Genomic DNA, 9409 nt, shown 5'->3' on the forward strand with positions numbered 1-9409 from the left:
ACCTGGTAAAGAACGATGGCACCAACTATGATGGAGCCTGTTTCAGACGGTCCAGATCCAGGTTTACAACAAGACCATTAAAGAAATAAGTCAATATGCTTCACAATCAACACGATCATACAACTTGTAACTGATTCGGATGATTCGTCCAGGAGCACCGCCACGAGTGCCTTCTGTTACCGCGACACTGGAGATACCGGTGGGGCTGTTTCTTATAAGCATGTAAACAGAACTAACGCTCAGTTGCTTCCTGCTGCTAATGTAGGTAACGGTGTCGCTTTGAATGGCGGCAACTTCCGGGCTAACTTCAACTTAAACCTCAACGCAAAAAAGAACCCTAACTTCAAATTGGTTTCGCCAGTGGCCGCCAGATCTGCGCGGGCGCCAAAGACGTTGCCATGATGCTTCCCCTCGCTGACATCCAAGGTTTCGCAAAAAACATTGATTAAGCTCTCATAGGTATAAAGTTCAATCTGAATCTCACTTGCGCTTCTGCTGAAAACTGGCTTCATGGAGCAAATGGGGTAGATGCTGGAAAGTTTCAGATAAAACATCTTTCGCTCTGGGTTCCTTTCATCAGACCGTCGATCGAAGTTGAAACCATGATAGAAAGCAAGTTGGTTGCTGGTTACATACGCATGCTATACTTTGATGAAGGTCGCATTTACCGAGAGAGATTCGCCAGAGGTCAAACAACCGTCTCATGGCGCGTGACGACAAACGGAAGTGAAGAGCATTCCAAGATGCAGAGCGCTCAGACAATCAAGAACAAAGTATACATGTGTTTGATAATGCTAATTTGCGTCAGATTCATGTGCGGATTAATAACAATCAAAAGTATCCTGAAGAAGAGCTTGAAGTCAATTACACAGATGCTGAAGAAATTACAGCACAGCTTATATGATGTTCCAAGACGCTGCGATGAAATACAGCGATCCGGATACAGACTCTGAAGTAAACTTAGGAGACTTCGCAAACCTCTTTCCTATTTACCATTTTGACGTTAGTCTTCATCCTGAAGCTTTGAAAAAAACTCCGGCAAACATTGATGTTCGTTGGATCTTGAGTGACCCTTTTAATAGTGCTATTAATGCTAGTGGTGAACAGGCGTACCACGTGTACTGCTTCGTGCTTAGCGATCGTTTCCTTTGGCTCAATGCGATTCACGTTAAGATGGACATAATGGTTTAGTCTGTTAGTCTCATATGCTATGTTACGTTTAATACGACTACTTCGCACAAGAATTAATTATAAATTAAAAAAAACAAAAATTTTTTCGACTGTTATATACGCAAATTGTTTTGCATGTGCACAAAAATGTCGGATATTGATAACGCAATATTCGTTACAGTTCTCAGACCCGCCATGGAGCGAATAATCACTCAGGAGTTTAAAGGCATTGGTATATATCTTTCTGGGTCAAGAAATATAGAAGGTGGTAGCTTTATTGGAAATTTTGTTCGAAATCTCATACCTACGATCACTAAACTAATACCAAAAGTGTTACCGTCTCTATATAGGCCTAGCAGCTATATCAGGTGCTATCACCGGCAGCACGCAAAAAGCAGTAGCTAGTAGTGGTATAGTTAGAACAAGAGTTATCACACCATTTAATGGACCCAAGTATAATAACAGTCTTCGTGGTTTCGGTAGTAGCTCTAGTAAGAAATGTCTTTCTTGATACACAGTTCACGGTGTTAAATTTTCAAAAGTTCAGAAAACTACCTTGGCAAAAGCTGTTAGAGACAAAAGTAGAGTAACTTTGCGAATCACCAACAGTGCTTTTGAAGGTCCTGATATGCTTATGCTTACTAATACACAAATCAAGCGAATGATGGGTGCAAGACCCAAAGGATCTGGAATCGATCTAAAATTGTCTAAGAGTCAGATTACAGCCATGACGCGTGCGCAAAAAGGTGGATTCCTTGGTTCTTTGCTTGCAGGTATAGCTACTCCCATCGTTGCCCCTTTCCTAGGAAAAATCCTTGGATTTGGAATGTCGGGGAAAAGAGTAAACCTCCCCGCGACATGGTGACGGGGTAAGGAAGTGGAAGCCGCTATCAAACAAAGATATCCATCGTGTAGTAAATGGTAATCTAAAAGCAGTAGCTAAAGGTTTTAGGGTGTGTTCTCAAAAGACATGCTTCCTAAAGAACCTCTTAAAGCTGAAGAAAGCGTTATAATCAACTTACAAGAATTTCTAGATGGAGGTAGGACTCACTGGGTATGCACCTTTGCTGATGAGTTCTGTGTAGATTACTTTGACAGCTTCGGCCTTCCACCACTTGCCGTAGTTAAAAAGTGGATGGAACGGTCAAAACTTGTTGTTCGCTATTCTTGCAACGAGATACAGGATCGGCACTCCATTATGTGTGGGTGGTACTGCTTTCTCTCCTTACACGATCGGGTTCACAATGTGTGTCCTTTCTGTGCATAACGAGCGTATTGTAAAACGGTTTGCTAGAGAAACTCTAAGAACGCGCTAATAATTAACATCGCGATGCATTTTTCACATCAGAGTAAATTTTTGTGCATTATATAGAGATGGCCATCGCTTACTGTTTGTACTGTAAGAAACGACAACCTGTTGTTAAAGGAAAAATCGAATATAAAAAAATTCAATGTAGGCTCACGGGGTGCTGCCGAGTCTGTTACAGAGGCGTCTCATAGTTCCTTTCTAAAAGTGAACTTGTGGTTTAAAAAGGGAGGAAGAATAAGAGGTTTGAATAGTGCGCTTCCATTTGGTATTAATCCAAGTGATTTGGCAATCAAAGCCGCGAATAAAATTGATAAAATGAGAAAAGCTTGGTGAACACAATACAGTCAAGTGAAAATGACGGTCGCGTTTTGTATACGTTGCAAAAGACTGCAACCAGTTATAAGTGTTATAGTTGTAAATCATGACGGCAACCCAGACTTGCAGGGTGCTGTGGTGTATGTGGTATTGTTTTTTCTAGGTTTCTTTCCCAAAGCGAATCTCGACGTAATGGAGGAAAAATAATCGTTTCTATGGACGGAAGCATTGAGGGACTCATCGCAGAGGCGTACTACAGTCCTGCGGGGTACTGCCGTGGCCATGCTGCTACCCCAAAGCTCGCTAAAGAGGCTGGCGTCAACGAGGATGAGGATCATGACTGGCTAAAAAAACAGGCCATCTGGCAGAACTACTTGCCCGCACCAGCGCGAAGTGCTATCCCCCGACCTAAGTTTGACATCAGCACCTTAAATGAGATCCACCAGGCCGATCTCTTTTATCTGCCTCACGATCGAGTCAGAAGACGCACATTCAAATACGCATTGGCGGTCGTCGACGTAGCAAGTCGGTATAAGGAGGCCCAGGCGATCACAGACAAGACAGCGACCCAGGTTGTGAAGGCGTTAGAGTCTATTTAAGCCCGTGGGCCTATTCGATGGCCTAAAGTTTTACAAGTCAACCCTGGCTCGGAGTTCCGCGGGGCTGTGCAAATAGCGTGTGATAAAATGGTGTCACGATTCGACGGGATAAGGTCGGAGTTCATAGAGATCAGGGGATCGTTGAAAGATTCAACCAAACTTTGGCGGAGCGATTGTTCGGTTACCAGTATCATCACGAGCTGGCTGAGCCCGGAACTCGGAACAAAGAATGGGTATCAAATTTACCTGAGGTGGTTAAAGCGCTCAATAATGAAACTACCCGTTTGACGGGCGAAAAGCCCTCCCTTAAGATTCGGAAGAAGAGCGTTAAGGCCTAACCCGCAGCACCGGCGCTTCGTCAAGTTGGTTTCAAAGAGCGACGCTTGCCATGGGATGTTATGGTGCGGTATTTGTATGCCCCTGGCGAACTCGAGGGTGGCAAACGGCTTAGAGCGACTGTTCCTATCTGGTGTGTGACCTCCACCAGTCGAGCGGGCTGTGGTTGATGGCGGGAAGCCAGTGATGTATTATTTGAGCGATGGGCCCAAGCGCGCGTTTGTACGCGAGGAGCTCCAACTGGTGCCCATTGAGACCGAAACACCGCCGGCTTAGTCGATGGGGTCCTGTCACGCTTTTTATGAAAGCTTTCACTACAAGGTACACCTTGCGCTTAGCCGTGGAACAGATCTTCTACTGTAATTATGCTAGCATAATTACGCATTTATCATTTCTTCACCTGCGCACCGGCTGCCCTATGCCCGTATGCTAGGGTAGAGATCCCATCGCCCGCAATCCAGCACTTCGTGTCCAGCGGGCTCAACGATGTCTTGTTTACCTGCTTGCTGAAGATCTGATCATATCCATAACGTGACGGAAGCGCTTTGCTTCGATGAGCGACTCTTAGTACTGGGAATGACTGATTTGCTTTTTCACGACGGCCTTTTTAACACTTTTGGCTTGTCACTCATCCAGACCATCGGCTTTAAGGAAAGAGTACATCTTGGGCATGAGCTCCACAAACTCGTCCTTCATTTTCCTAGCATTTTCTTGTTGGCTGTGCTGAACAACAGATGGTCTTTGGGGTAGTTGTTGGTGTCGTACTGACCGGCGTTGCGTCTCATGTCGGCGTACACGTCCTCAGTCAGTCTGTATCTCCAGCACAAGGCAGTTGGTGTCGGTGTAGAGGAACTCTGCTGACGAACCGTACTGCACCTCGAGATGGTAGTAGTACCAGTCGTACGTCAGATGCTTCGAGACGTCGAGAACGCTCGTGGCCACAAAGACCGGCCAGTTGAGCAGCGGACTGCTTTTATTCATGTGAACGGCTGCGAGGTCTCCCGCGTGGTCAAATATGAGATGCCGATTAAATGCCAGCTTGGCAATAGGTTTGCGGAGTCTCTCGGTCTCGCTTGGCTGGAGCAGCTTCACATTGACACGCTTTCGGAGGTTTTCCATCGTCTTGCCAAAGACGCTGTTGTTCAGCAGCTTGTAGAGGTTGACTTCAAAGTCACTCTTTGCCTTCTTCAGGAGTTCGGTGTTTTTCCGGATGTAGGGCTCCATCCATGGGTTTTGATCGAAGCGGATTTTGCCATGTGGATCTTTTTCAGGCGCATGCCAAGCTGCAGATAGAGCTGCAGATTTCGATAGTGAAGGATGTATTGGGTCTTGTCGCGCAGATGGGGGACAAGCTTATTGACCTCGTGACACGCACCACCATACATCTGTTAGAGATTTGAGATTTTGCTTGTAATCCGACATCCACGCGTTGTCGACCTTCATGCGTTCTGACGCTAACGGATATGCATTGTGCTCGTAAAAATCTCTTCTGGTTACTCCAGATCGACTTCGAGAATGTAGTCCTTCTCTGCATGTACATGCTGGTTCAAGGCCGCCTTCGTATCCTCTTGAGCGACTCAATAGAACATGCCTGTCGGCAGAGGCTGCGATATCACCCAGCCCTACAGGTTGTTGGCGTCGCAGTACTGGATCCAGCTTTAGGGCTTCCCCGGATCGTAGTCTGGCACTTTGGGATTGTTGGCCTTGGCAAGGCGTCTGCTGTCCATACTGATGCCGCCGTGCAGGCCCTTGTGATGTCGATGTTGGTGAGCAGCTCGATTTCAATCCCCTGTGTGGTTAAGAAGAGCGTCCCAGCTTAGGCCTGGGCTCGTGTAATAGTGGGCGGGTCTAGCCGGTATCGCTCGAGGCACATCTTTCGGAAGTTCTCGAATACGTCAGCAAGGAGGAGGACATCGGTCCGAAGGTAGAGGTCGTGGTAGTCGCCGAGGCTTATACAGCCGAAGACGTACCAGACCATTTTCCTGAATCATAGTCGTCATCGGTAATGCCATCTTCGGCGAGTTTGCTGTAGAAAGCCTCCTTCGGCTGGAGGGATTCTTCATCAAATCTGGACCAGCCGCCCATATACTCGTAGGGGTAAATCACCTTGCGGAGCAGGAGAGTACGCCTCTTGGGGTTGGGCTCAAAGTCTTCTGTGATGCACATGTCTCGCGGATCGCTTGCTTTCACCAGTCCATCCAGGCTTGAGAGCACGAACGGGGCGCTGTCGATAAATCGGAGCTGGCTGATACTGAACGAGATGTAATTCTCGGCGTTCTTAGGGATGCAGGTGACCTTCCCTTTAATCTCTGCGAGAGTCTGCATGTTGAGATGGCTGTCGTAGCCCAGCAGGCTGTGAAAAACAACCGGTATGGTTTTCGTTTTCGGGCTGAGCCGCAACTTCAGGTTGCACTCATTGTGGCAGTGGTCTCGCATGGAATCGCCTTCGAGGGTTTTGCTGGACACGTGGCAATTTCTGACTTTCTTGTGGCTCCCACAGTCATTTCCTATCATGTGCATAGGCTCGGGGCTAGCTAACATCGTCTGATCTTACGCTCTTCTTCTTGGAGCACTTCCAGGAAATGCTTGGCCGCGTCGGGCTCTCGGTAGAGCTGCGGCGGCTGCGTTTCCCTGTCGGAACGAACGACTATGTACGAGTAGCCGCATGCCTCGTGCCTGGAGGTTTGCTGGGTACCGTTCTTTTTAGGGTGAAGCGCGTGGCCCTTGGTCTTACGAACCAGGCTCTCGAAGTCTGCGCAGATTATGAAGGGCGCTTTGAGCTGCTTGTGGTAGTTCTCAAAGCGGATTTTGTCGTTTTTTTTAGGGGTTGGCATTCTGATGGCAACCGCGGCCTGGTTGATGCCTCGACATTCAGGCTTACGCTCTTCCAGCCAATCCTGTCTGGTGAAGCCATGAAGGCAACCCTCACAGAAGTGCAGCTGATGATGGCCACTTTGGTTGAGAAGGCGGTTGAAATCCTTGATCCAAGTGTAGTAGTGTTTCTCGGGGTTTTTCGAATCCGAGACGGGGAAGGATTCACAGTCTTGCGAGCTCTCTTCTTTGCTCAGACGGCAAGGAATGACGCCGCCTTTCCAACCGTACACGTTGATAGCAAGGTCGTTCTGACGCTCTACTCGTTCAAGCTGGGAAAGCGGTGCGGGTGCGCTCACTCCCGCAAAGTCAAGGACATCTTCAGTGGGATACTTGCCACGCTGTTGCGGATCTTTAGCTGCAGGAAACATAGCAGCCCTTAAAGAACAGTGGAGGCAGTCGTCGTCATTGTTTTTCACGTTGACGCTCGTGTTCTTATTCTTGACCGGGAACTGGAGTTTTCCAATCCCTCCAGGATTGGTGGGAAGGCTTCATGTAGGGCATGCAGAATCTCATGCTCCTTTAGCAGCGTGATCTGCTTTGTCAGGAACAGTGGTGCTTGAAACACTTCAGTACCATTTCCTTTATCCTTCACAACCTCTAAAGCCAACTGGAACTTAACTCTTCGTGGAACTAATAGCTCCTGGACGAGTTTACGTTTGATGTAGGGTTGGGCGCTTTTGAGGAAAGCCATCAAATTGCGTTGGGAGGGGTCCCTTCGGCACTTGCATTTTCCAGGCTCGCAGATTATAGCTGAAGGCCTTCGTTTCATTCCACTTAAGTTCCGTGCGTGGTGGGGGAAGAACCCTTGTGGGGCGTTTAATTCCAGCCAGAAGTTCGTCAATGTATGCGTCCATCTCATCATCGGTAGGCTCGGCGGGCCTGCGCTTGCGTGGTTTGTTGATAGGCCTGCGCTTGCGTGGTTTTGGGATAGGCCTGCGCTTTTGCGGTTTGGAGATAGGCGGAGTGACATTTCTTGGCGTGGGTGTTGGGTCAGCGGGCGGTTGAAGAGCTTTAAGATACAGGCATTCAGCGCGTGCCTGTCTTGGTCATGTAGTTGCAAAATTTATTAACAGTATCTATCGCGACTGTCGCAAATTTTAGTGCTATATCCTATGCGAGATAATTCTCTAAATCGAAATTAAATCAAAATGTCGAAATTAATTCGGCAAGTACTCTAGCAAATATCTTCTTGCTTGTTTCTGTTTATAAACGAGCTTATGATGCACCCTATCCGCACCGCAGGCTTGACAAAGGATAGTTTCTGCCTGTGTTACGACCGCACGCTTACGACATGGTTGTGAAAGTCACCTGCCTTCCTTAATCGCCTCATATGAAGTCCACAGTATTCACCCATGGAGCTTCGCCCACATGTGGTGAGCTTTCCGGGTAAAAACCACGCGCACTTGTTCTTGCCCTGCCTCATGGCTGTCGAACGTTTGGATATACTCTATGAGAGTATATCTCTCTAAATAATAGACCCCGACGGCCGGAAGCGCGTGCGTGGGGGTGGGCCGGCCGTCTTTGGCTCCTGCCGTTATCCAGGGTTTAACTTTCGTTGTAGTTATGCTAGCATAATTACACTATGTGCTCGCTATATATGTCTTTCAGACATACATAGTAAATACGTACAAGAACTAGGGTTGGGGCACTTAGATTTGCATATACTAGATCCCAAGGGGTGTCCGAGGTGCGCCAGTGGCAACGCTTTCTCAAGGTGAAGTGCGCCGGCGGCAACGCTTTCTATATGAAGTGCGCCAGCGGCAACGGTTTGTATACTACTAACTCTCTATTTGCGCAATACAAACAACTATAAGAATAATACAAATATCGTTTGAATATAATGCTTAACTGACTCGAGTTACAAGAAATCAAAATTCACTACAATTGAAAGAAGTGCAAGTCTTAAGGCCTGAAAAATGAGACGCTAAACTATACCAGATGATGGAGAACGTTTAGTCAGAGATACGAAGATAAATCTCTCATTCAGAGTTTCAGATAGTTTATTTAATTAGAATTTGGGGAGTTGTTCTACTTTGCATATGTTATATTTTTTGTTGTAATAAACATCCACTCGAATTTTTAAAAAATTTACCGAAGGAAAAACGAAAAAGTCTTTAAGAAAGTCAGCACGACTTTCAAATATGCGCATTCAAATTATTAAAAAATTTCCCGAAGGAAAAACGAAAAAGTCTTTAAGAAAGTCAGCACGACTTTCAAATATGCGCATTCAAATTGTCAATAGTTCCCTACTTCCTAACTGTATGTAGCCTCCTTAAAATATTTGGCAGCCGGAAATAATGGAAACGAAATATAATTCCAATATTACCAAAATTAGTAAAATTCTTGTAATAAGCGATACTTATCTATAGCAAATATAAACCGATTACATAGTACTTTTAACTTGCTTTACTCTACAAACCCTATGAAATTGGCAATGCGCATAACTGTCTAAAAACCACTTTTTACTAACATAATTTAATAAAGCAAACACGCTAAATAAGCAAATGCAAACAAAAAAAGCATTTGGCAGAGTTCGTCATAAGAACAAACGGAAACAAAAAACACAATTGCAACATTATTAAAATCAGCAAATTTCCACATTCAGGAACGATTCATTAAACGAGCGATACAAGTTTACAGCAATAATAAGCCGAATTGCTAACAGTATTTCCATACTTTTCAAACGACTCAAATGTGTATCCTACTTAGACTATGTTCTCATGATTGCTAATGAACAATTCAACATCCTTAACATACCAACACATCATCACAAACATACCTTGTTTCGTTTTGCTTAGCAAATCGT

Source organism: Xenia sp. Carnegie-2017, unplaced genomic scaffold (assembly GCF_021976095.1).
Source record: "Xenia sp. Carnegie-2017 unplaced genomic scaffold, XeniaSp_v1 HiC_scaffold_16, whole genome shotgun sequence".
NCBI lineage: Eukaryota > Metazoa > Cnidaria > Anthozoa > Malacalcyonacea > Xeniidae > Xenia > Xenia sp. Carnegie-2017.